General features: G+C 45.1%; 1 long non-coding RNA gene across 1 annotated transcript in view; it reads right to left on the bottom strand.

Moving 5' to 3' along the window:
• The window catches only part of LOC146809278 (uncharacterized), a 43,352-nt gene that overhangs the window by 1,105 nt on the left and 15,030 nt on the right, over nt 1-27,217 (bottom strand). The window contains exon 2 of the long non-coding RNA XR_014965539.1: nt 1,154-1,213. This is a non-coding gene — a long non-coding RNA (uncharacterized LOC146809278). The remainder of the gene's footprint in view (nt 1-1,153; nt 1,214-27,217) is intronic.

Raw genomic sequence — 27,217 nt, 5'->3', positions numbered from 1 at the left:
TGTATGTGTGCAGGTGTGAATACCTACCTATTGTAGTCTCACACTACATGCACAAAAACAGGCCTGGGACTGCCCTACTCACACTTGTAATCATGCTGCATCATGCCGCACACATGGAAACATGTTTAGGGTATGAATGCGGACTTAGGCACTTACTCACTCCACCATAACAATGCAATTGGTGATAGTCATCCACTGCCAGGGGGATACATCATTGACGCACAACTGCCAGTCATGCATGTGTTGTAACCCCCATTTCGCACTCCATAGTAGAGATGAGCACGCATGCTTCAACTACGCAAACTGATACAATGGATTACACATTGTAATGGCACCCTGGGGTCATGAGGATTGTGTAATTGTTATGGCTAATGTGTACACACAGATCTTGTTGCCGCTGTCCTGATTAGATAATCTATGTGACATAAAATGATGCTGAGCTAATGCATGGCTATGAAATGTGTGTTAAGTGATGTCACCAATTGTGTCAGATGAGTTGGTACAGATGATCTTGATTCCAGCCTGGTATGTCCACACTGACATAGCCTGTCAACACCATTGCAGTGCACAAATATCAATTCTCAATTGAAATACACATCTATGGAATGTGTTTGTGTAACACACCATTGACAATATTGGATCTGAGCTACACCCTGCCACTTCTGCTTCTGTGCTATGCAGCATACCTTAGGTATCACTGTGGCAAGATGTATGACCTTGTACGGACATAATAGCACTGCCTCATTGTGCACAATGCTACACCCACTGCACGCCCCTTGGACGATGTCTACCGCATGTAAGTGTGCCATCTTGCTTAGGCTGCGCAAATGAACATGGGAGTAAATGCTAGTGGCCCATTGCCATCACAACTGCAGTGTAAATGCCTAGTTGGCAGTATCATCAGCTCGGAAATAGGCACATACATTGACACGTGTATCAATGAATGTTGATGGACAAACTCACAACTCTGAATGAGATGCATTGTACTCCTTTACACTACCATATTAGATACAGTACGGAAAGGCTGAATACCTCTGCACATCATAGGCAATTGACATGCGATACACACCCATACTGCTAATCAACAACGTGCTGCATTTGGCACAGACACTCATGACCACGCAACATGCCAATATTTCTTGCCACTACTCACCAGTGGCGTGTGGGTCCCGGAAACGGTCAATGTCCCCCTGGCGGATCGGTTGGCGTCCATCTGTGAGAGGACAAACGCAAATATGTGTTGTTTTAAAACCGCAGCAAACGTGGCATATTCACTATGTGAATTGTTACAGTGACAAACAATGCTACATCCCTGTGGTGTTGACTTCATGTTGGCGACATGACTGGGCCTACTTTGAATGGCATCCACACACAAACATGTGGAAGCAGAGGCTGCACAGCCAAAACATCACTGCTGGCCGAGCTGCACATCTGAGTTGTTTCACCCAATATCAAGGCACCTCATCCACACGGAGCGCAAATAAACCATTTTACTCATCATCCTTGACCAATCGCAGCGGCTTTCAGCACTGTCTCACAAAGGCCACCAATATGCAGACTCCACAAGAAAGGGATCCAAGACAAGGCCCTCAACTGGATTCGCTCCTTCCTCAACGTACATACATGTGGGTCAGACACCCCTCTGTTGTCTTGGAGCCTCCAACAACCAGCCGTGGAGTCCCCCAGAGATCCTCATTCAGACCTACAATCTTTCACATCTACATGTCTCCGCACGCCACAATCGTGATTAGCTATGGACTCAACATTGTATCATAGGCATACAACTGCCAACTCCTCCTCGACACATCCAGCCCACACAACTAGAGCAAACAAAAGTATTGCAAATCCATGGCAGAGCTTACTAGATGAATGTCAAAGAGCTGCATACAAGTGAGCAATAACAAATGAAAAGTACCCATCATGCACCAAAACATCCACGCATGTAATTACACATGCTCCTCACATGGCATGGGGACCCACACCCCAACACGGCCCAAGCACCCGACATGTAATCCATCATGGACTCCGATGTCCAAGATAATTGCAAGATCTATCCGGTCTCATCATCGTGCTTCCACACACTCTGCCTCCTATGTCAGACACTCAAATGACTCCTACTCAGACACACATAGACACTCACTCATAGACACTCACTCATGCCCTGTGCAATAGCTCACCCTACTATGGCAACACAGTCCATGACATATTTAACATGGACCACAACCGCAAGATGCAGGACATCTCAAATGCAACCACAGGACTGATCATCATACTGCCAGGACCCTGTCACACCTCCCACCACCTGCGCACACTCCACTGTCTCCACATCAAAGCTCGAGTCACATTCAAGATGTGCACCCAGGATCACACAGTCATCCACAACACTGGCCAAACATACCTTAACATCCAACTCTATTTTCATGGCACATCAAAGGACCCGACGATCCAACCAGCTGGCCTGTGCCATGTTCCCCGCCCCAGAGGGACCTGATTGTGAGTCTGCTCCTTTTCCTACCTTGCAGATATGGCCTGTGGCACACTTCCGCTACACCTCTGACAGGCAGCGTTGCTCCCCATCTCCAAGCACTAACTCTGAACATTGCTCTTCGACAGATTCACCCCTTGATATACTTCAACATGCAAACACCGCCATGCCCCTGCAACCCTTCCTGCTGAGTATTCGCTCACATTAGGCATGTGTGTTTTGGGATGTTTGACACCGGGGATCTACATTCCTATGTGGTATTTCCAGTGGCACAGTTACTCTACGCGGTCATTGCAACGCCAATCGTCACTCCACCTTGCACTGCATGGCGCACATCAATAATGAGTATTTTGATAGACTATCCCAACACCTTCCGTACTGTTGCACACACTGTAGTGGGAAGAGTGTGTCATGCAAATTCAAGGTCAAGGCCATCATGCGCAAGTATTTATCGCAAGTCGCATTGCATTAACCACGTTGTTACAGTATCACGGTCTTGGAACAGCATTAAAACATCTTGGGGCATATGTATCAAGCGATTTTGTATTCGCAAACGCTGCGATTCGTAAGAAAACAGAGTTTGCGAATCCAAAATCTCAAAACTGGATGTATGAGCCTTTTTCGCATCGCACTAATAAGGAATCGCTATTTTTGCATTTTCGTAAATTTGGCGTAAGCATTTAAGGAATCGCAAATTGCGATTCTTTAAATGCTATGTAACAAGCACCCAAGTTGTGCGACTTCTCCTTAAGAAATTCCAAATTACCAGCAACGTCAAGTTGGTGGTATGTTGCAAATTCTTATAAAAAAGCACTTTTTGGCATTTTTCTAGGTGCCATGTGGCGCACATTCATGCCCTTATGGCATGTATGTGCGCCATATGCGCACACATGCTCATTTCAGGGGTGCATCAGGGTATCATCATGACACCCTTGCACCTTTGAAATTATTCAGATTTTGCGATTAGCAAATTGGGAATCACGATTTGAGAATGACTTCCCATTCATTCCTATGGGCCTCCTGGCCCTTAGGAATGAATGGGAAGGTGTTCCTTAATTGCGATTTTGCAATTTGCTAATTGCAATTAAGGAATATTCAGAATTTGATAAATATGTGCAAATTTTTACATACATGCCGTTTTGCAATTCTCAAATAGCGATTTTCTAAAAATCGCTATTTGTGAATCGCAAATCCGGTTTTTGAGACATATGCCCCCTTATCTTCTTCTCATACACGTCACTCATATATGAACGTAACATTAGTTGTGGACAACAAGGGAATTGGCACTTACCACCCTGGATGCCAGGCTGGACACCGGTGTGATCGAGCATTTCCGCCTCCCGCGCCAGTATATCCTGCCAGCGGTGCTTCCACTGGCGCACGGTCCGGGTCACCTTAAAGCAGCGGAGCATCTGTGCCCGCACGCGCTCCCACCACAACTTGCGCACTGCAACACCATACCCCTGGAGGATGCGCCCTCCCCTCTCCAGCATCAGAGGCAGGTAGCACCGTACCAGCTACAGGAAGCCCCACAATGCCTCCTCAGACATCCGCCCTGACCTGCCCACCACCGGCATCTCCACACACCCCAGTTCTCAACCCAAGAATACAAAACAGAAAACCCAAGGAGGACAATAGTAAAAAACCCCACACAAAACACAACAAGACTCAGAACAGTAGACAGTAGAAAGTAAATTAAATGTGAAAAAATCCAAAAAACACGTTAGACAGGACACAGCAACACAGCAACACTCCAAACTACACTCTCCACCAGCACAATACCAAAAACACCTCCTCACTCATCCAAATCCAACACAATGTGCTCAAAAGAGAAAGTGCAAGTGAATGCCACACACATGGAGACAGGAAGCAGGCATAGATCACTTCCTGTGTGTTAGAGAATTTTTTTTTAAGAAAGCGACAAGAAACTGCACGCCAAGGGGCCGCTACTGTACTCTGGCTGATACTGTAATGGGTATGCGGCCCGTTTTCATGAAAAGCGATCATAATCTGCACGCTAAGGGGCAGCTAATGTAATCCTGCAGCATCCATGCGATCAAAGTCTGCACGCTAAGGGCCCGCTAATGTCAATATGCTTACTGTAATGTGTATGCATACAGTTTAATGAAAGTGATCTTAATCTGCACGCTAAGGAGCTGCTAATGTAATCATGCAGCATCCATGCGATGAAAATCTGCACGCTAACGGCCCGCTAATGTCAATATGCTTACTGTAATGTGTATGCATACAGTTTAATGAAAAGCAATCAAAATCTGCACGCTATGGGGCAGCTAATGTAATCATGCAGCATACATGGGACCAGAATCTGCACGCTAAGGACCCGCTAATGTCAATATGCTTACTGTAATGTGTATGCGGCATGTTTCATAGCTTTCAATGGGTTTCTTCACGCTAAGAGGCTGCTACTGGCCTGATGCTGATACCGTATTGGGGAGTGTGTCCAGCCATGTGCCTTTAAATGCGCGGGGGTTATATCATCGTGTTTGCGATGAGAATCTCACATCCTGGAATTTATATGGCAATGATGGACATTCAGGCCAATACTCTGGTCACTGCACATTAATACAATGTGAAGATAGGTTTGCACAATGACGGCAGACTCCATTTGAGGGTTATCTATTTTTAGAGGAAGGCAGGCTAATGTTGGCAACCCAGCTTGCTGGCTACATCCGGATGTCGGACATGCACGCATTGTGTGCATTTACACAGCGTTTAAGCCGCCACCCGGAGGCCGGACGCATACCGGAAGAGCAAAGAAGCCACTAAGAGCGTCTTCCGTTTTCCAATGAATAACCATGTAAAACAGAGAAGTGGAACAATCATGAAAAAGGGTGAAAAGACATCCCTCCCTCAATAACCCTCCCACAACCCCACCTTCTGCAATAGTTTCAGCCTACCTAGATGAGAGTAAGCATACACAATATGTGTGTAAGGGAGCCCCCTCGTCAATCCACTGTGTGACTGGCGGAGGATGATTGCCCCATCGTTGGTATGCGTCAGACCTGCAAGTACTTTGGGCATGTGACTTCCCTCATATCTCTCGACAATGAAGTCACAAAGGGAAAACACTCTCTCACCCTTCCCTCTGCAGACCGAGACAGGCGCTCAAGAGCTTATAGGTTCCTTAGACTTTGTAACCAGAACAGGAGCCCTGGAACTGCCATTGTCCCCCACTGTGCTAGGATAACCGGCCTGTCCGCCAGCAACGCTGGGACTACTTGCCTAGTCCTGAGGGATGTTAGTGAGAAGGCCTTCGGATGTAGAGGCCAAGGAGAATGTACTCCGGTGCGCCGGGCATTGCAATGTCGCACGCTGTATCTATGTTATCTAAGGACTCACCCCAATATCTCTACAATTTTTGACAATGCCAGAGTAAGTGCACGAGGGTACCAGTCACCCTGCATCCCTAACAGCAGCAATCTGGCCGGCTGTTATACCAGACATGTAGTTGCACAGGTGTGTGACAACAATGAGAGCAAACCTTGTAGGGGGTTCCAGCCCCCGCTACACTGTGTACAGTGTGGTGTGCGCAACACAGGATACGTTCCCATTCCTTGGCTTATGTTGGCCTCCGCAGCTACATTTCCATCAAAACCTGCACTTTTGTGCACTGACCACTCAGAGTGGTGATGAGCATTTCGTACAGCTCAGATATGAGGGAATGTTTGTCCTCCTTACGCGCTGACCACTTTGCATATGACGTAACCAACGTAGAGTCCAGTGACCCAGTGTGTTATTTGGCATTTTGAGTAAACAACAGCATCGGGAAATTCAGAATCCTGTATGTGCCACAGATATGGCACATGCTATTCTGGATCAAAGATAGGCCCTATGCTTTTGCAGCCCAGTTTTTGACAGCGATGGAATATCGCAGATTCCTGACCCGGGGGCAAGTCCGGGTTATCAACACTGTAGTTTGTCGGTGAGGGGATAAAGGGCCACCCCTTCCATACTGTCACCCTGCCCAAGACCTTGTGGGTGGGCGCCCTAACCGGCAAAGAGTACAAGCCCCAGGGCCAGTGCTTATGGGCTAGCCACAGTTAGATCCAGATGATTTTGCCCGCCACAGACTGGTCCATGAAGTTCCATTGCTTCTCCCATAGCAGCCTATTCCATTCAACTATATATCAGAGGCATGTGGCTTGTTAGTAGCCACCAATGAGGGGCAATCCCAGGCAGCCTTTAATTTTCGGCCGTGTAAGCTGCACATGTGGGAGGCAAGTCCGCTTGCCCTCCCTGACAGACTTAGTTATGATGGCTTGCAATTGTGTGAGTGCACGGTGGTGCGACACCATGTGTCCAAATTGACATACTTTCGAAATGCATGGAAGACTCAACATTTACCCTCCCACTGTGCCTCGAAACTAGGCCTGGGCGGTAAATTCCGTTCCGCTCGCAGAATTTGCGGAATTTGGGTAATTTCGCGTTCCGTGGAGAACGCGAAATTGCCCAAAATTCTGCTTTCCGCGACTTTGTGAAATTTTTTGCTTGTTCGCGGTCCCAAAATGCGTGTTCGCAAGATATTTCTCCCTGAGCATGCAAACAGCGATTGCGAACAGGAAAAAAGCATCGCGAACAAGCAATTCCACGTGTTCGCGGAATTTCTGCGTGTTCGTGGAGATTTTTTACCGTTTCGCGGAGATTTGCGTAACGCGATTACGCAAATTCCGCCCACCCCTACTCGAAACCATGTGAGGCTCACTTTTAAGCAGGCGTCCAGCGCCATATCCATCTCATCCAACAGTGTTGGATATTTGAGCTTCGCTGTACAGGCAAGAGTCAGAGCAAGTTGAAAGCCCAGGTACTGTGTATCCCACTGCACACAACAGAATGGGAATTGTTGTTCCATAGGCAACACTTCCTCAGGGGTATACACAGACTACCTTTTATGTTCCCAGACAGTCAACACCCAAAATGGCATGTGACATTACTCATCCCCACATCTTTGTGTAATTTCACAGACATTCATTACAAAAAGGGATGTGAATTGTAAGGGTAGTACTCCCCTGGGGTGGTCTGTAGGTGATGAGTATGTGTGCATAAGAATCCGACAATAAGGGTGTGCATGATGTGCCCTACTCACACGTGCGGCTCCCAATGCGCTGTGGGGGTGTAGGAGTGCAGCTCCAACTCATCCAAATAGACATGTCTTGTTGTTCCACATGTTAGCATGCTGGGTGTGAGAATGTGGGAATTTGACTTTCATCTCATCCATGGCTTTGCTTGCGGCGTAGGGGGCAGCTCTCACTCTGCCTTGTGATTTGCCGATCCTGGTCGAGTCTGCAAGGGCAAGGTTGTCAGAGCAGCTGTTCCTCTTGGGGATGTTGAGGTTGACTCTGTCATGGATGTCTTTGTGGCTGATGATGTGTAGTGAATTGAATGTGTGTGTGAGAAGTTAGCGGCTTACTTTCTCCTTCTTGGTGCTACATTGGATGTTCTGTATGTGTTGCCTCTTGTGTTTGGGATGTGGGTTTCTGAAGACAGGTGTGTCTGCCGCTTTCATGCTGTGTTAGAACTTGTGTAGTGGTGTTTTGTATCTCCCTGCATAGATTTTGTTGCAGTAGTCCAGTCTGCTGTGGATGAGTGCATTTTGGCCAATTTTTATGCTTCCTGGGGTTATCCGTTGTGATGGATTAGGTTTGGTCTGTAGGTAGCTGTAGCATGCAATGGAGTAGATCTTGCTGGGCAGGATGATGGTGTACTTGGGATGATGCCAAACTTGCGTGCATGGTCTGTCAGTGAGGGCGGGCTCACAAGGGCTGTCAACCACCAGAGGGTGTCCCATGCGGATGTGGATGGAGCGGAGATGAGGAGGTCAGTCTTCTCACAGTTGATCTTTATGCCGAGGTGTGTCATTCAATCTGCTAGTTTCGACATTCATTCCTGGGAGCTGGCTTTTTTGTCTTCTGTGTTGCTCTTGAGCTGTGTGTTGTCTGTGTGAGATGATATGCTTACCCCGTGCTGTCTAGCAATGGCAGTGAGTGGGGACATGTGCATATTGCAAAACGTGTGTGTTAGTGACGCTCCATGATGTACTCCAGGAGAGGGCTTTTCCTTGTATCCCCTTGTGGTGGTGTCTGGCATGTGTCAGCTTGGTGTTCATGGGTCTCTCAGTGACTTTGTCTACCACGAGGTGCAGGGAGATGGTCAGATAGTTAGTCTTGTCTGTTGTTTGTTCAAAGTAGAGACTGGTCTTGACGGTCTTCCTGAAGGTGTCCAGAGATGGTGTGCATGTGAGCTCTGCTGGTGGCTCATTCAATGTCTTGGATGCATGCAGAGATATATTTTCATGCTTGGCACCATTTCACACCCAAATTTAACATTTGCACCCATTTTAGGACCCATATTTCCAAATTAAGCACCATTCAACACCCACTTCTCAGATTTGAGCAACATTCCATGCCCAAATTTCAGATTTGTCCTGAAACTTTAACACCGAATTAACCATAAAATTAATTATTTGGCACTTACAAACACATGAAGTTTCCATTTTTAATGATAAGTACACCCTGTGAATCATGGTTTGCATGCTATTTGACACAACCATTGAGGAATTGTGTGCCAGATTTTACTCCTTGTAAAGTCAAGTTGTGCACGATTGACACCCTGTTAACTCTCTGTGATGCTGAAACATACACACAAGGATTGTCATTTTGGAGTCTTTCTTGCAATTATTGTACAATGGTAACATTTCATAGTGATATACTGATGCAGGAAAGTAACTTGCAGACAGGGTATGTGTGTTGAATTTGTTTATTGTCACAAACAGTTCTTGAGGCAATTTTCCATATACATGTCTTTGTTTTTGTCAGTCACAACGTGATGTGCTCAAGTGAAATAATTGTTTATTATCCTCGCCCTTCGGGCAATTCCAGCAGCATTGGCAGTGGTGTGTGGGCCACCTCTTTGATCTTCTTCATCATCTTGGTCATTGGCCGGTGCTGCAGGCACTTCGATCCAGGGCGCATTTGTGCGGACACAAATGTTGTGCAATACACAACATGCTATTATTATTTTGTTGACCATTTCTGGGCTGTAGAGCAGTTTGCCACCTGTAATGTCCAGGCACCGGAAACGTGACTTGAGCACGCCAAATGTACGATCCCACGTGGGCGTCGATGTGCAGCATTGTACTTCCTCTGTGCCTGGGTGGTGGGGTTTCGGATTGGTGTCATCATCCACGGGCAGAGAGCATATCCTTGATCACCTATGAGATGTAATAGGGAGATGTGTACATGATTCATTAGGCATACTATGTTGGGAGTGTTGACATATTTTGCGATTGTTCTTTTTGCTATTTTTTGACTTAGGTGAGACATGTGTTGCTTCTAGCTATTTAGCGGCATCAATGCTGAGTACCTTGCCTCAGTGTTGATTCTCCAACCATCCTTTTTGCTGGTGTTTGCTGCACGGTTGCATAAGTGTCACTACAAGTGTCCAAAATGGGAATGATGCCTGCACAATAACCACAGACATCGACAGGCAGTCTGGCTCTCCAAACATCTAGCCATGGCACTGATCCACACTCGTTGCAGTCACTGCCATGTGAATGTTCAAATGACTTTGGACACACATGGCACAGCTGACATTCAGACATGCATCTCATGCTGATGGCAGACCTGTGACACCACACAAGCCACGCAATTGTATGTCCCAAGGTAATACGGAGGAACAGACCACAGCCACCTCACCTTCAGGGCCCAATGGGGACAGTGAAGGTTGGCACACACCATTAACAATGACTTGTGACACCACGTGAACTTACTGGCCTGCGTCATCTGTCACTAGCAGAGCATTAGACTCACATGACACAACTTCTCACAATCATTTTCAATATGTGGTTTCTTCGACAAGATCAGACTGTCCACACACTTCCCCAAGCTGATACACATGGCACGGCTCACCTTTGCACACTTCTTAGCATTTGTAATGGATTAGCATTTGAAATGTCAATTACTACACACAAGTAGTGACCGAATACACATCCACTTACTCATCGGGCAACCACATGACACACCATATGACAGGGTTGAGGCTGAGAAATATTTGTGGCAGAGTGAGAGAGGAGGTGACACCATCAACAGCAGCATCCAACAACACTGCAGTCAACACCAATGGCGCAGGATGGTGGTTTAATGAGAAATTTTCCGGCCTATGCATGCATATTTGTCCCACTCTGCACTTCCAACAATCAAAGTGCATTGTTACAACCTTGGTCACGACAGACCGCAGACTTGACACACTGATTGTACATGTGTGAGTACTTGTGAAACGGTGGGTCACCCTAATAGGTCACCGGCAACAAGTACTGCAACATGTCATCTTCATTAACCATGCGACCACACACCGGAGTGGGATACCAGTCCAGATGACTTTAATAAGTTAAATGGATAGCCAGGTACTGGGGGTTACTCTACACCATGGGTACTCACATCCTTTCTCTCTGGTCCCAAAGTTGCTGTGTGGTTTGTGTCCCTGTGGCACACAGGTGGGTGCGGGGTCAGTGTGGAAGGGGGCAGGGCTAGTGAGTAAGGGAACTGACCATGTGGTTGGACACAGGCCCCTGGTGCGCACACCCTTGGTCACTGAGCCACCAGACCTGGCATACACACATCTCTCTCTCTCACTCTCTCTCTCACTCTCTCTCTCACTCTCTCTCTCTCTCTTTCTGCCTCCCTCTCTCTGTCTCCCTCCCCCGCTCTGTCTCTCCCTCCCTTGCTCTATCTCTCCCTCCCTCTGTCTCCCTCCCTCGGTCACCCTCGGTCTCCCTCTCTCTGTCACCCTCATCTCTCTGTCTCCCTCCCTGTGTCTCTTTGCCTCTCTCTCCCTCTGTCACCTTCTGTCACCTCCCCCCCTGGCAGCCTGGGCTGGGACAGCTTCCTGGGCACACACACAGCCACACCCCAGTACTTCACAGGTCTTTCATGGACCATTTACTTGTTAACTATTTTTTGTTGTGTTTCACCTCTTGGTGCACATGCATCTCCACTCTGTCTATCGCTGGACTCGCACAGCCCCCATGGTGCAGAGTCTCTCGGAGTCCGCGCTGTTGCGGCAGTGTTTGGTGGCACTCTTCTGAAATCTGCAGACATGGCACACAGGTACAATGTCTGCAAGGTCCACGGCCCAACAAGAAAGTCTTGCTAGGCCGCTGGCAGCACGTGGGCCATACTGTGAGTAGCCATGCTCTACACAGTGGAGCCTGAATACCTCATCCTCATACACAATACATCAACATGTGCCCATGCATTTTGTGCGCACCCCCCAATCAGTACCTAGGCAATGTATTTACATCCTCCCTCTAGATGGGTCAACATGATAGTGTTTTTTGTGCATGTGGTGTGTTCTGTTGGTACTTACCGACAAGCAATGCATTTCCATATATGCCATCCTGGAAGCGCTGGTTTATGATGCATTGTCTGAAGATGAATGCATCATGCACACTCCCTGGAAATTTGGCAACAACATTTGTGAACAGTCTGCGGTGGTCCACTATTGCCTGCACATTCATTGAATGGGTGTGCTTCCTGTTGCGGTAGATGTGTTCGCTGTCCGCAGGGGGCACAAATGGTACATGTGTGCAGTCAATTGCACCAATCGCCTGTGGTATGCCGGCAATGGCATGGAATCCTTGCTTGATGGCAGTCTGCTCCTGCACAGTGTTGGGGAAGTATAGGTGCTGCGGAATCAGGCTGTGTATGGCATCCAAGACAGTGGGGAGGAAGGTTGAGAAGGATGCCTGTGATACTCCACCGACTCTGGCTGTTGTTGGTTGGAATGTCCCAGAGGCCAAGAAGTGCAGCACAGCGAGCAGTTTTGTCTGCGGAGGGATATTGGTTGTCCGCTGTGTTGGTGGCGTCAGCCTGTGGGCAATGAGGGTCAGGATGTGCTGGATGGATGTCCTTATGAGCCTGTAGTGGGCTATGACTTCCTCTGGCCATAAGTCTGTGAGGTAGACACGTCTGCGCAGTGAGCGCTGTCTTCTTCATCACTGCATGGGTGGTGGTGGCCCTGGTGGTGGTGGCATTGGCGTTGGTGGTTGTTGTTGCTGCATTGGTGGGAGTCCGAGCTGCAGGATGACTATCTCCATGGCTTCTGTGACTGTTCTGGGAAGCTCGGGCCAACTCTCCCTTATATACACCCACTTATCTCCAGTTTAAGTCAGGTTTTTATCAGGTGTTAGAAACTGGAGTTAGCGGGAGTTAGCGTGCGTTTTTTTGTAGCTAAGCGTTTTGGAGATAACCTTGTTAATATGGAGCAGCTGTGTTAGCGACTTTTTTCGTGAAATTTCAGTCAGGAACGCCTACCTTGCATGTCATTAGCGATAATTATCGCTGGCTTGGAAGGCAATAAAAATCCAGTTAGCGTCGTCTTGTTGAAAAGGCGATAAAAATATTGACGCTTTATCGACGCTAAAGCGGCGATAAAAATTCTCGCCGCCTTGTTGATATGCCCCTTAGTTGTAAAAAATGTCTCCTCATCCAATCTGCTATGTTGATCATGCACTTTGAAAACTTAGCTTTCGTTTCGGCAGGATCCTTATCTATATGTACAATCAGCTGTGTATCATCAGCGTAAGATATAGTTTCAAACCCACAGTTCCTGATGATTGAGGCCAGGGGGGCAACATATAGTAATAATGTGGGACTCAATATGGAGCCCTGCAGTACCCCCTTGTCCACTGCAGCTGAAGATGACATATAGGACCCAATTGGACAGATTGGGTTCTATCAGAGAGATAACTCTGAAACCATTTAAGGGCTGAGCCTCCGACACCAATCTCCCTCAGCCTGTTTAACAAGATATTGTGGGAGATGGTGTCGAAAGCCGCCGACAGGTCCAGCAGCACCAACATAGCTAGAGAGTCCCCATCGAGCGACATCCTAAGGGTATCCGTGACTTCAAGCAAGGCTGCCTCCGTGCTATATGATGCATGATAACCTGACTGAGAGGGGTCCAATATCTTATTCTCTTCTAAATAATTAGAGAGGTATCGATTTATTATAGTTTCCATGATTTTGGACCAACATGGGAGAAGAGAAATAGGTCTATAGTTTTGTAGGATCTGCTAGTGCCTTTTTCAGCAGAGGTTTAACACGCGATACTTTCCAATTGCGAGGAAAGGTAGCTGTAGCTGTAGCTAGGGAGATATTACATATGTCTCCCAAAGTATCTGCCAGGATAGGGGTAAGCTCGTTCATAGCCCTAGGTGGCAGAGGGTCTAAAATCGATCCTGACTTGGCCTTAGCCAGTAAGGCAACCTGGTCTCCCGTGATAATGGGAAAGTCATTTAGGCTGGGTGAGCCGGGGATTGCCTTAGCAGCCTGACTGTCGTAGATATCCTCTGTTGTCCCGAAGGAGCAATATATGGTGTCAATCTTATTGGAGAAATGGGACGCTAGATGATTACAAAACTCCTGTGTTGCTGGCAGGGGCGGGATATTGGCCAGCGGGCAAGTAAATTCTCTTAGAATAGTGAAAAGCTCCTGTGATGAATCTTTAGCCTCCATAATCCGGATACCTAGATGGACTCTCCTGGCAGTATTGCAGGTATTTAGATACCGTCTATGGGCTTCACAATAACAGCGTTTGTCTGCTGCTGATTTGGACTTTCTCCACTTTCTTTCTAATGATCTACATACAGCCTTCTCCTTTTTTAGTGTGGCAGTGTACCATGGCGCAGGGCCTACTCTGGCCTGAATTCTTACCCTCTTCACAGGTGCAATTACATCGAGAACCTCTATAATAGAGGCTTCAAATAGCTCTAAGGCTATATTACAGTCATTCTCACTGAGTAATACAGGGGGGGGGGGGTATAGAGCCTGCTGAACGCTGAGGCTGTTACTCCTTTCCAGGCTCTACGTGATTCTGTGCGAGGTTTCAGACGTTCAGATGACCTCAGCGGGGTCCAATAGCAACGTTGTGCTGAGTGATCTGTCCAGTCCACCTCTAATGGAGGGTCTACTCTTAGGTCTGGCATATTTGAAAAAATAGTGTCCAGTACATGTCCTGCCTGATGGGTTGGGCTAGTTACTCTGGAAAAAAGCTCAAAAGATTCCATAGTTGCAAGCAGATTTGTTGAATCACTATTTGTATGAACCTCCAGATGGTGGTTAAAATCCCCTACTAATAAGAATTTAGTTGCTTGCAGTATGAAAGGGGCCAGTCTTTCTGAAAGAGATGTGCAGAATTCTCTTTTCTCACTACCCAGAGGGTGGTACACTAGAGCTCCTGTCGATTCAGTGATATTTGCTTGCTGCACTCTGAAAATCAGTAGCTCTAGATTGGGGGAAAAGACCTTGTCCAAGATTGTGACATGGTACGGAGGGCATATTGCAATTGCTAGACCTCCACCTCTCTTCCCTACTCTGTCTAAACGCACGAAAGAGTAGTCTGCCGGAAAGGCCATTGCTAGCGTGGGAGTATTCTCATTATTTAGCCAGGTTTCTGTAAATAGACATATATCTGGTTTGATGTCATCCAATAACTCCCAAATTTCAGCCATGTGTTTGGGAAGAGATCAGACATTGAGGTAGAGTCCTTGCAGGGGGGCTGATAATTCCCCTCCCAACTGCTTCCCCAACTCCTCAGCCTGGGAGTGTCCCACCTGGTGACCCAACTGGTTGGACCTCTGAGTGCCTGCAGTGTGGGTCATGTCAGTTGATGGACGGCTACAGTAAGGCGAATTCCTCTCTAAGAAGGACTCTACTGTGTAAGGCGTCAGTCTCCTCTCTAAACATTTGGGGACCGTCTGTCGCAAATGCATCAGACTCTCTCTTGAGTATACTCGCCTGCAGGCAGGACGGGCCAGGTTGAAAATGGGCAGCATCTCCAGGCAGCCGGCAGCGTTCAGGCGCGGACGAGCACAGACAAGCTTGCCTTGGGCGTGCCGGCGGCGGGCCCGCTGCACGGCCGCAAACGCGGTGGATTTATACCCCCGGAAGCCTTTCAAGCTGGAAGGCTAACCACTGCAATGACGGTGAGTGCCCAGCCAGAAATGAGGCAGGCAGACCCTCTCCACTCAAACAGCCTGCCAACTGGCTGCGGTGGACTGGAGAGCTGCCTGGTGTCAGTGTGCAGAACAGGTAAAAACAATTTCCCCATCCTGACTGTGCAAGTTCTAAAAAACACACAACAGTTACAAATAATTAAAATGCAGGAAGTTGCATTGAAGTGCTCTGCCTCACAGAAACATGCTAATCAATTTCTCCAAGTCAAATCAATTTGACTTACCACCATGTTCTCCATTAACCCACAACTCGCTACGGAACTAAAAAACGCAATATTTAATTAGAATCATATTGATAACTACTAAAAATGTAACACATATATTAAAAACATGAAAAATACTTATACAAAAAATACATTACATACATTTAAAATATAAACTAAAATACATAACACTAATTTAAAAATCGATATTTCAAACAACTATGTTTTTGCAAATGATATTAAGGACTTCTAGATTCTTGAAAACTATATTTCGTTCCTTAAATTTAATATTCTTGACCACGATATTCTTGCTGTCGATATTTCTGTGTCACCATATTTCCTTCTCGAAATATGTGTAAGTCGACATTTCCCACTCGATATTCTGTCTGAATACCACCTGCCCATCTACAGCTCTTCTAGCTGGAGAGGAATTAGTGTCATCAGTCAGGGCGCAGGCCTCAAAAGTAACCCATCCTGGGCTCACACAATCACCTATACTCTACCATGCCTACTTGTCTTGCTGGTCGATGTCCAACTAAGGTCTCCTTTTGCACAAACTGCCTGTAATTATGAGTGGTGTATGCCAATGCCGGAGCCTACTTCAAGTGCATGCAGTTTTGGCTGGTGCTTTTGATTCCAATATATTTGAGCTAGCCATTGTTTGTTCCACCCTTTAGTGAAATTCACTGCAACACGTTCCCAGTTTGCCTGTAAATCGCATCCAAATTCTATTTGGTTTTTGTCATTGTTGCATCCCTAAAATGTTTAAAACACACTTTTCAACACTGATTTCACACAATGTTCTTAATGGAGGTACTCCGAGCTCTCTGTAATGTTATTTTGAAGTAGTGATAAGTCAAATTAAAACGTCCCTAACAAAGTTGGGCAGAATTAGAAAACTCCCCACTTTATATAGCAGATGAAGTTTCCTAACTTTATTTGAGGTAAGGTTTATCTTTTTGGACCTTTTAGGTGTGATGATGATTTCCTGATGCAGAATGTCTCAGGTAGGACATCCTCCAGCAAATAGATGTTGAGTGTGGAGGATGGACATGCACCACCTGAGGTAAGGGGTGTGGGAGGGAGGGCTCTGAGCTGACGCCAGCGCATATATATTTTTTTAATAAAAGAAGTGCATTTCATAAAGCTTGAACAGTTTAGAAAAAGCACAAAGTTGCAAGTTACCCTACGTTACAACCTTACATCTATCTAGTTTAAATCACCCTGAATTTATAGGATTTAAGGCTGGAGTGGAAAGATTATTGATTGCACTTTAATATGTACCTTTAAAAAATCCATATATTTCTTCACTTAGAATCACATGGTGATGGGACAGATTATCAAGGACTATCAAATCCAAAATGTTGACAGGTAGGTAAGTATAGTTTTTCTCTACCTAACTCCACATATATGTACCTACACTGTATAAACATTTTCAAGGTATGTAGATGTGGAGTTAGGAATAGTAAATCTATACTTTCCTATATGCACTTACCTTTTGATATTCTGTCCTAAATAATCTTATACCACAATATTCTCGAGTTCAACATTTAATACATTAACTAGTGTTTGGGAAAGAATGATCCGATAGAGCATGTCTTTGATATTTGTTCACAGTTGGGGGCCCCCCTTAAAAATATACTTCTGGCTATTGGTCTTTCATCAGGTTCCCACGATGAGGGAGAAGCTTCAGCTAATCCATTGAGAACAATAGCAGGTGGAGGGTATGTGCATGTACCCTGGAGCAGAGGCGGTCTTGCAGCATTTACCAACAATTTTCCAAAATTGAGAAATAAGCCTGAACAGTGGTACATATGTGTTGACAGATTTGTTAACATTTAAAAAGTGATGTCAACTAATTTGAAAACATTTTCTGATATTCTAGTGGCAAGTGGTTTGTGGGGTGAGAGTAAGGTTGCTGTACAATGACAACGTGAAGAGCCAACGAGAGATGTTCTCACTAATACACCATCTCCTTAATTAATGGAAAAATACGATGCAGAGTTTCCATTTCTGAAAGGCAAGGTTCCTCCAAGGGATATTGTTGGAAGGTGGTTTATTGGTAGTGGTAAGTAGGCAGAACACCAGAAACAAGGCCACAGACATGTTATTGGGTCCTAAATAGGGTCTCTATGAATTAGTCCCTTGCTAATCCCTTGGTAGCTGACACCGAGCAATAAGGCTTAACTTTGGAGACAGTCATGTAAAGCATTTTAAAACACTAATACAGGAAATAAGTAAGACACATCACACAATAATAATTCCATGCCAATTTATAAACATAGGAATTATGTTTATCTTTAAAATGAAACTAAAACAACTAAAAACCATAGTAGGAAACCGGAGATATGATTTTTTAAAGAATAAACACTTTCTAGTGCTTAGAAACCAAGGGGCAGATTTACAAGCCCCTTGCGCCACTTTTGCGTCACTTTTTCCATGTTAGAAGTGACGCAAAAGTGCCACAAGGGGCTTGTAAATCTGCCCCCAATAGCGCCACTTCTCACATTTGTCTGAGACAAAGTCAAAGTTTGAGGTCAACCACTATGGAGCCCTGGTTGGATACTCCACACGGGAGGCCTGGGTCAAATTTGTACCTACTAATTTAGAAACGTTTCTGGAGCTTTTTCCACCGAGGGCCCTCGCTGCTCTCTACCAGTTTGGATTTGGAGAAAATTCGCAGGCTTGACTTTCAGGGAGCATCCAGTCAAACTCTGGAAGTCTGACCTCTAGACTTCTTCAGGGGAACAACATTTAATCCGGGCAGGGTTGCAGTTGCAGGCGGCCGACTTGGCTTTCACGGTTGGGTCAGTCATCTTATGAAGCTTTTTCCAAAAGTTTCCCAAAGTTTCCCAAACTTCTGGAGGTCCTTCTAGATGGTCTCCTCATGGGTTCCAAGTGTCCAAAACACAAATCCAAGGGTCTGGAATCTCTTAGATGGTCCTTGGCAGGCCTGGACTTCACTTCCCACAATGCACTTGGTCGACCCCATAAAACTCCACTGGATGCAATCCAGGAGGGGGGACCCTGGCTGTAGAAGGTTCAGTTAAGCTCTGCTAACCTGTAGATGCAAGTATTCCACTCCTTACTCCTTCTTGAAACAAGTCCTCAGCGCTGTTTCAGCACTGCTAGTGCAGAAGGTGCAGTCTTCACCAGGCAGGCCCTTGGGTGTAGATCAGGATTCCAGCAGGACAATCCTCCTTCTTCTTGTAGTTTCAGGCAAGAGAACTGTGAAGCTATGCACCACTCACATATTTAATCTCAGCTTCTGGGCATCAAGAGCGGTGCGCCCCTTACTAATGGGATGGAGAGTGCCATCCAGGAACATGACCACTTCCTCCAAAGTGTGGCACCTTCTTCTCCCAGAAAGCACTATTCACCCTAAATCTATCACAGCTGAAATCTCAGCAGAGCAGTAAGAGCTAACTACACCAACTCTCAGTGTGGCTGATCTACATAGCTCTCCTCCCCTTAGCATCTGCAGATTCCTTTCTTAAGCGTGCTAGCTTGCTGGGGAACAGGGGACTGGGGGTAGGTAGGCCTGGCATTGCCTGCCTGTCCCATCCTCCTTTGAAGCCTCATGCTTTACGACTACTCTCCCCTGCCTTGGCATTTCTATGTAGTTGCAGAGGCCAGCAGATATCCTCTCCCCTTGAAAGCCACTTATTACCTAATTAAGGCAGCCTTGCTAAGCCTATTAGCACTGACCAATCAGGGAAGACAGCAGGAAGGCTGGACTTGGCTTACAGACAAGAAAGAGTTATAACTTCTTTTGTTTAAGTTAGGATAAATTCAACAAGAGCAATCTGTTTGATTTATCAATACCATTCTCCCAAGTTTTTGAATTATAGTTCCTACTTTCAGAGCAATAGTTATGCATCCCAAAAATATTGACATGTTGGCCTTTGAGGCTAAGTATCAACAATTGGGAAAATGAAATGTGCAATTCCACCCTCGCAGAGTTTAAGGGCCCTGCTAATAATTACAGAACTCTCCACCCCTGGGACACCTAGAGGAGACCTGGGTGTTGCCTTATATGTAGAAATGATGTAGAATAATACTTCACAGTGCCCACAGCACCAGATTTGTCTTTGCAGGATATTTCCTACACAAAATGGGCAGTTTGTCCTCAACAGTTATGATAAAACATCTTTTATGGAGACCCTGCTTACAGTTACCTGACCCCCCCACCTTTGGAACACCTATGGGAGAACTTGGTGGGACCTGATATGTAACAATAATGTAGATTATGACTTTCATAGTGTCCTTACCAGCAAAGCCATGTTTGTAGTGACTGTACTTTTTCAAAACAGTGCTGCAACTTAGGGCTGCTTTTAAAATGACCTCAGACTCTCAGCAGTACACACATGCAAATGTGAAAAAGGGTGCTGGTCTCTAAACTGCCAAGCCCTATTATATACTAGGCACGTACAACTAGTTTTTCATCCTCTTGCCCAATTATCTACTAGGGACTTATAGGTAAGGTCATGGCAATTATAAGTGCACCTCAATGCATGTGTGTGTGGTTAACGTATCTCTGGCCCAGGCCTGAATAGCAGGGTTCAGGGCACAGTCAGAGTCAGCTACTATCAGTACCAGTCAGCACACAAAAAGTGGGGAGGACAGGCCAAAAGGGTGACTTCCCAACAGATATTTATTAGGTAAAGATTAAAAAAGCTCACAAGAGTCAAAAGAATCAGTGCATGACTAATGTGAGGGATTGCTTCAGGTGTTTCAACAACACAGTGGACGGAAATGTCCCAAACAGATTGCTATGGAAATCTTTGTGTCTCAGTTTGTTCTTGGGTTAAGATTAGAGATCAGTATTCACATACAACAGAAAGCTCGAGACCACCAATGTCACCACCCTTCATCTACGGACCACTTTTACACCATAGACACAGTACAGCAACCCACCTTACTACGAGGACTGAACAAACTCAGAATTTAAGATACTGCAATGCATTGGATCTCACTATACCTTAACTTATCCAAATGGTTTAGAAAAGGCATCTTCAGCACCTGGGGCGGTATCATGATGGGCCTTGCTGGCTCAGGTCAGTGCCAGAGTGTAATGTGAATCCATTTAACCTGCTATTTCTGAGTTAGTGTTTTATTCAGACAGCATCGCTCACAAACAGAAGAATGCAAGCCGTGCTCACTGTTTCTGAACTGTACTGCCTGAAAATAAACCACTAGTCCACAGAAATGGTCAGGGTAAATGAATGAACTTTAGACAATGCAAGCGAATAAGAACAGGTGCCTGGCTCCATCTGAGCCACCAGAGGCCATCATGGTGTGCTCCCAGGATCTAGGTTGATGCTGCAGTAAAGCTCCATTTCAGGACCACAACAAGAGGTTCAGTTACAACTCGTTCCTTGGGCTTATCTGCAGCAGCTCCTGGGCACATGGCATTTTCTCCATTCTCTGGGCACAGGGCGGACGTTCCTCATGAACAGGCAGAATAAATGTCCAGTTACAGGCTACATTGCCCTTCCACGGAACACCAGCTATTTCTCTCTCTAGGACATTGGACACACTCCAGCTCTAGGAAAGAGGTTCCATGGGACAGGAAGTCTCTGTAGCCATCCTTGGGGTCAGCAAGAGTAGAGTTCAAATGAAGCTTGTTGTAAAGATCTGGGGCCAGATGTACAAATGTTTTTTGCATGCGCAAATGCGTTTTAGACCCGTTTATGCCCGCAAAAAACCTGTGGCCCTTGTACTAATCCCAATTAGCGACTCGCAAAATAGAATTAGCGACTCGCTATTAGGAAGGGGTCTCTTCCTAATTGTGATTCCTTAAGCTATGTAAGAATGTTTTGCGACTGCCATTGGGATCGCAAAACACTTGCAGTTTACCACCCTTCTCAGAAGAGTGGTAAATCATTTGTAAACAGGAAGGGGTTTATTTAAAAGCAGTCCCAGACATGGAGGGCTGCTGACCCCAGCGGCCCACCATCCCTAGAAGTGCCAGCCATTCCCAATGGGGTCTCAAATTGCGACAGACTCATTGATATGCATGAGGCATGCAATTTGCAACCCCATTGGGAATCGCAAACAGTGTCTCAGACACTGTTATGCATCCCAATTAGCAAGTCGCAAATCGCGAGTCATAAATACCGATGCAATTTGCGACTCGCTAATTGGTGGGTCGTACATCTGGCCACTGGTGACAGAGATCAAGTTAAACTTTAGAGAGACTCTCACCAGTTCTCCTTCAGTAGTATATCTGAGCTCCACAAAGGAAAATCTTATTTTCAACGTTATCAGTTATTTATGTGCTTGAAAGTGGTCATACAAGGGTTTGGAAAAGGTCAAAACAGTCTGTGATTTTTGACAACAACCTCTGTGCAAAGCAAACTAAAGTTTTCACTTTCCACCTGCCTAATTTGTTTTGTGCTAGTATCAAGTTCCTGCTTTAGTGACTGTTTCAAACTACATCTAATACTGTGTTGCTGTCAATAGAGAAAACCTAGATGTCAGACATCTCACACACCACCCCACTCTCCCTCTTTCCAAATGTCCACCAAGGCCAACCTGGCTTCTCCCAAATATGGAAATATGATTGGAGAGAGAGACGGAGCGACAGAACGACAGGGAGAGATATGGAGACAGCATCAACACAGCCATTTTAGTACTGGCAGAAAACATGAAGCCACAAGGAACTGAACAGCATAATGAGAGGCATCCTGTGACTTTGAAGCAAAAAACGTCTCCAGTGACTGAAAACAACAGACAAAGGGGCATATCAGCAACACCCGGCGATAATTATCGCTCAGCAGTCAGCGCTCTTAGCGTGAGGATAATTATCGCCGGGTAACGTGGATTTTTATCGCTGAGATAGCGTGCTATTAGCAACGCTTATCTCCTCAGCGATAAAAATCCTCACGCTAACTGCCTAACGTGAGATTATCGCTGGAAACCCAGCGATAATCTCAAGCAATGTGGCGTTAGCTTGCTGATAGGGACTCACAAACTTGGCCATGATATCCACCTTCCATAGGATATCATGGCTAAGTCAGTCCTGAAGCAGGCGTAAGGAAAGTAGCATTAACAGGGGTTATCGCTACTTTCCCTGACGCTATGCTTCATAGCATGGGGCTTGAAGATAGGAGAAATGTCGCTTAGCGACATTTCTCCTGTCATGTTAGGTCAGGAACGCCCACTTAGCATCTCATTAGAGATGCAAACTGGGCGTTAGGAATCCTGACGCTAAAGCAAGGTTTCACGCGTTAGCGTGGCCTTGCTAATGAGGCGATAACATTTTCGCCGCTTTTCGGCCAAAAACGGCCGCAAAAGCGGCGATAATTTTTTATCGCCTGCTTGTAAATATGCCCCTAAGAAACTCTAAAGGTAACTCGAGCTCTCTTAATCCTTATAGAGCGAACCTATAAAGTCATTCATTGTTCCTTCATCTGTGAGCAATAACTTTTGGATTTATTATCAGCAGGACTTAGTGTAGAATGTTTTTGCTCGGCAAGTTCTCTCGTGGCTTGATTCTAAGGCCCTCATTACAAGTTTGAAATAATAGGGTTACATTTCCCTCAGATGTGCTAACATTTTCTTTGCAAAAGTTAAATTTCAATCTCGAAAGACAGCACCAGAATCTGTAAAATGTAACTCTCTGAAAAGTAATTTGATATTGTGGAAATTCCACTAGTTTTGCATAACTCTCAGTGTCAAATTTAGGGTAGGATCAGATGGTTTGCCCACCAAGAAATGCAAGGTTTTTGTATTCGTACACCCTCGCAGGTAGTTTCCATGGCCAAATCAAGACAGAACATTTCCATTCAGCTTGGGGATGGAAACTCCACAGGGAAACAAAAAGAGAAGTCAATGCGCAAATTAACATTTGTGTCAAAGTTGCATTTGCCGAATTTCCCACCTGATTGAAATACTCCATAATGTACATTTACGTGATTACTTTCATAAAACCACAAGTGCTGTAAATTTTCATGAGAACTCAACCAATTGTTTGTTAATCCTTGAAAAATCAGATCTGTGTTCCAAATACATAAATAAGAAACTATGGGCAATGAACTCCGCTCTGGTAGCAGAAATTTGACAACTAGGCATTTCATCGAAATCACAGAATTCATGCAAGAATTCCCACTCCGCTACGCGATAGAATTACCTAATGTACCCACAACCCTTTGGTAAATAAACTTTACCATTATATGCTAAAAAGCATACAACCAACTCACAAAAGGGAACTTTGAAAAACATCAGTAAATGAGAGAGGTGATGATTTTGGGGTCACCCCTTACCTAGGTGGAGGGCAAACAGATGCCTTGAACACAAAGAACATATCATGCTGAACGATTCGGTGGTGGTCCCATCCTCCTAGGACCACCCCAAGCAAAGTTATGGGCAAAAATATAATGCCAACCAAAGGCCCAACAAAGCATTATGAGGCGAGATTCTAGAGTTTAGTGAATATTATAGTATTAGCTCTCAGCTGAGCTGGAGAGCCTGCCCCTTGAGGAATGTTTTGATATTGGATACTATAATATTCACTGCACTCTAGAATATTGTCCCATAATGCTTTGCAGGGCCTTTGGTTGGGATTGTATTTTTGCCCATACCTGTGCTTGGGGTGGTCCTAGGAGGATGGGACCACCACCGAATCATTTCAGCATGATGTCCTCTTTGTGTTCAAGGCATCTGCTTGGTCCTCTCCCTAGGTTAGGAAGGACCCCAAAATCATCACGTCTCTCACTGCTTGCTATTTTTCATTTTCACTTTTGTGACATGACTATATGCGTGAGTGGCATGACCTGAAAAGAGAGGAGCTCAGCAAACTCCACCATGGCCTAATGATAATTAGAAACTAATGCAAAGTCTATATTTGGTTTTGTTATGTTATGTTACTGGGTATTTGTTGAGCGCGCGGCTACTCCCAAGAGTGTCCCGGCGCTGTGTGCTGCTGGGGAACCCATCCTGGCTTTCCCTGTGAAATGGTCCCTACTGGGCATCTCCAAGGTGAAGACAAACATCCCCGGCACTGATGGGGCAGTAAGTGTAGATTAAGTAAGCTATTGCCCAGAGTTGCTGAGTGGGATCCATGGTTAGAGTGGGCACCGAGGCGAGAATTATCATGTCCGCTGACCTTGGTCCATGACCCTGCCGCGTCGGGAATCGAACCCTTGTCCCGGGCCGATTTCTGCTTCCGGGTCTGCCGCCTCTAACCAGTGAGCCACACCACTCCACAATGAAAACAATGATAGCTCCTTTAAAAGACCCAGGCATCTGAAAGTCAGTAAATAATGAAAGTAAAATGGGGACAGTTAGGACTGAAAACATTTTTGGAATTAAGGCGGGATGCCATCTGGTCCAGGTGATTTATTTGAGTTTACTGATTTAATTGCTATGTTAATCTCATGAATATCAATAGGGTTTTCTAAAGTGAGTATATCATAAAGTTGGGGCAAATAGCCGTGCCCAAAACATTATTAATGACATCATCTTGGAGGTCTGTAGGTTTGTGATACAAAGAGGTATAAAAAGCTTTAAAAATTCCCTTGTTATCTTTTATGTATTAAAGAGCAAAGTACCATCATGTTTTTTAATAGCTATTCTAGTTTTATCTTTTGTAATACGTAAGTAGTTGGCTAAGAGTCAGCCAGATTCATTTGAGTTGAGATTAGGGGTGGGCGGAATTTGTGAAATTCACTTTCGCAATCTATCGTGAAAATGTTAAAAATATCCGCAAACACGTGGAAATATCGCAAAGACGCGGAAGTTTTTTTCCCGCCCGTTTGCGGTATTTTCTGCGTGATCGCGGCTCACCAACTTACCCATGCGGTTGCTCACAGGCGCGAGATCTCAATCATCTCATACTCTCGTGATCATGCAGAAGAAAGACATGATCACGCGATGAATGACGTGATCGCGTGACAAATGACGTTAATGCGGGCGCGTACTGTTGCGAGACAGCGCAAATGGCTACCAACAATCCAACATCTCGTGGAGAACGCAACCGGATCGGGAAAACTTGTCGGTGAATGCGGGTATTCAGGTAAGGGGATCGCGCGCACGCGAGAATGTATTTTTTTACAGCGCGAGCAGGAAAAACCATTCCGGTAAGATGCGGATTGCGGAAATTTTGAAATTTTCGCACTCTCCGCAGAACGCAAAAATGTCAAATTATCGCAATTTCCACGAGCGGAATGGAATTGTAGCCCAGGCCTAGCCTAGTTGGGATGGAAGTTTGACTTTTCTTTAGAGATAAGTAATCCAGCGCTTAAACTCAATAGATTTTAATACTCCTATCTTACTTTCTGAAGCTGAAATTTGTATTTATTATCCATTGACGAGATAAAGTGTCTTTCAAGATCAGTTATCTGCTTCTCTAGCGTGGATAAGTGAGCATAAAAATGTTTATTTTCGTGAGCCATAATGGATATAGCAGCACCTCGGATATGTGTTTGAATGTATCCCAATGGTTAATTTTGGATGTGTCCTCAGGATTATTATTTAAAAATTATTCATTGATGGCAGCATTCAACTCCTTGGAATCAATTGGGTTGAAAGCTATGTCCGAGTTGTAAACATATGTTTAGTGGGGCAGAAATTTGTCAGGGTCAAAATAAAAGGGCCCGATTCACAGAACTAATTTAAGACAAAATCCTAAACTTACTACTTTTGGTATTCACAAACTTAAGACAGACTTAAGACAGACTTAAGACAGTCTTAAGACAAACTTAAGACAGACTTATGTTAGGATTTTGTCTTAAGTTTGTCTTAAGTCTGTCTTAAGTCTGTCTTAAGTCTGTCTTAAGTCTGTCTTAAGTCTGTCTTAAGTCTGTCTTAAGTCTGTCTTAAATTTGTCTTAAGTTTGTCTTAAGTTTGTCTTAAGTCTGTCTTAAGTTTGTCTTAAGTCAAACTTAGGACAAAATCCTAACTTCTGTGAATACCAAAAGTAGTAAGTTTAGGATTTTGTCTTAAGTTAGTTCTGTGAATCGGGCCCAAAGAGATTAAAGCATGGTCAGAGATTGTAAGCGGTTCTATGGTAGGATTAGGAATCATCTGACATTAGTGGCGAGAGGAAAGTAGGTAATCAATCCTAGCAAAAGTGGAATGTGCATTGGAAAGGAAAGTACCTTTTTTATCAGTTGGGTATGCTAGTCTCCAAAAACCTTTCAGTTTAGTGGTAGAAGAAAATGATTTTAAAAGGAGAAAAGACTTAGTGGGTCTAAACTTGAATGTTAATAGCGGTCTGATAGTGGGTCATGAATAAGGTTAAAATCTCCCCCCACTAATAAGGGGAATATTATCCAATTTGACCATTTCAGTAGTAATATCTTTTCAAAATGAAGGGTCATTTAGTGTGGAAGAGTACATGTTAAAAAGGTTCAAAATATGTTTGTCCACTTTAATTTGGACATACACAAATCAAACGTAAGAATCGTGATGATGAGTTAATAAATGTGTGCGGGATTTATGAGAAAAAAGAATAGCCACTCAATTTTTGCATCCCATATCAGGCGATGAAACAAC

The sequence above is a fragment of the Triturus cristatus genome, chromosome 7, assembly GCF_964204655.1.
Source record: "Triturus cristatus chromosome 7, aTriCri1.1, whole genome shotgun sequence".
Classification (NCBI taxonomy): domain Eukaryota; kingdom Metazoa; phylum Chordata; class Amphibia; order Caudata; family Salamandridae; genus Triturus; species Triturus cristatus.
The sequence above is the reverse complement of the archived record's forward strand: the minus strand, read 5'-3'. Positions and strand labels throughout refer to the sequence as shown.